Source organism: Pipistrellus kuhlii, unplaced genomic scaffold (genome assembly GCF_014108245.1).
Source record: "Pipistrellus kuhlii isolate mPipKuh1 unplaced genomic scaffold, mPipKuh1.p scaffold_m20_p_14, whole genome shotgun sequence".
NCBI lineage: Eukaryota > Metazoa > Chordata > Mammalia > Chiroptera > Vespertilionidae > Pipistrellus > Pipistrellus kuhlii.
The window spans coordinates 26,046,752-26,048,117 of record NW_023425449.1 but is presented as its reverse complement, the minus strand read 5'-3'; positions in this window follow the sequence as shown (position 1 = coordinate 26,048,117).

Here is a 1,366-nt window from a genome sequence, read left to right as displayed (position 1 = left end):
GACCTTGAAGGGGAACTTCCTTAATTTCACATCATCAATCAAGCTTTCCATGACACCACACCCTCTCATGGGGGCCTCAGGAAATTCTTGTTCCCATGGCACCCCAAGAATCTCACTTCCACCAGCAAGAGGTAGGGACTCAGAGGGCATCCCACCGGTAACATTTTTACAGTTGAAGATTCTGTGCAGCACCTGATCCCATGGAAGAGACTCAATCCAAGTCACAGGGTACCCAAGCACCTTAATTCATTCCAGGAAATGCTAATAGGCACTCACTATTATGCTTATCATTTTTCCAAGTTCAGTAAGACCCAGCCCCAACTTTTATTCTTGGCTCCCCTGTTTTCCCACACTAGAGAGCTCAAATACATATTTGCCTTAAAAGCTTTTAAAAAACCAAACCCTGTAGAACATGGTCTCTGAAGCAATATTAGAGATGTGTCAGCTATTACACAATTTAAATGTTCATTATTAAAGGATCCCTCAAAGGTAAACAGTCCTGGGATGACACTCAGGTTATAACCACAGGGAAACACCACTCACACCCACTAGGATAACTATAATTAACAAGTGTTAGCGAGGATGTGAAGAACCTGGAACCCTTATACACAGCTGGTGGAAAATGGTGTGGCCCCTTTGGAGAATAATTGTAAAATGGTGTGGCCACTTTGGAGAATAATTGTTTTCCAAATGTTTAGACCCGTAGTCGGCAAACTGCATCTCATGAGAGCCAAACGCAGCTCTTTGGCCCCTTGAGTGTGGCTCTTCCACAAAATACCACGGCCTGGGCGAGTCTATGTTGAAGAAGTGGCGTTAGAAGTAGTTTAAATTTTAAAAATGTGACTCTCAAAAGAAATTTCAGTTGTTGTACTGTTGATATTTGGCTCTGCTGACTGAGTTTGCCGACCACTGTTTTAGACAGAGTTACCATGTGACCCAGAAATCCCACTCCTAGTGTGTGGTCAACAGAAATGAATACACATGTCCACATACACACTGGTACATAGCCGCATTATTCATTATAGCCCAAAGTAGAAACACCCAACACTTCTAGTGAATGCTTTTTTTTTATATCCATACAGCCGGATACTCAGTAGCAGCAATGAAAAAGGATGAAGTACTGATGTCTGGCTAAGTCTGGAAAGATGACAAGCCAGGCAGAGAAAGGCTTACCTATTATTGTCTGATTGATTACATGCATGTGCAATGTCCAGACGAGGCAAACGCATGGACAGAAAACAGATGAGTATTTGCTGGAGTGGGGGGAGAGGCACTTGGTGATGCCTGAAGGATATGAAGGATATTAGGTGGGAGGGGTAATAAAAAATGTCCCCACATGACAGTGAGCGTTGCACATGCCTGTGAA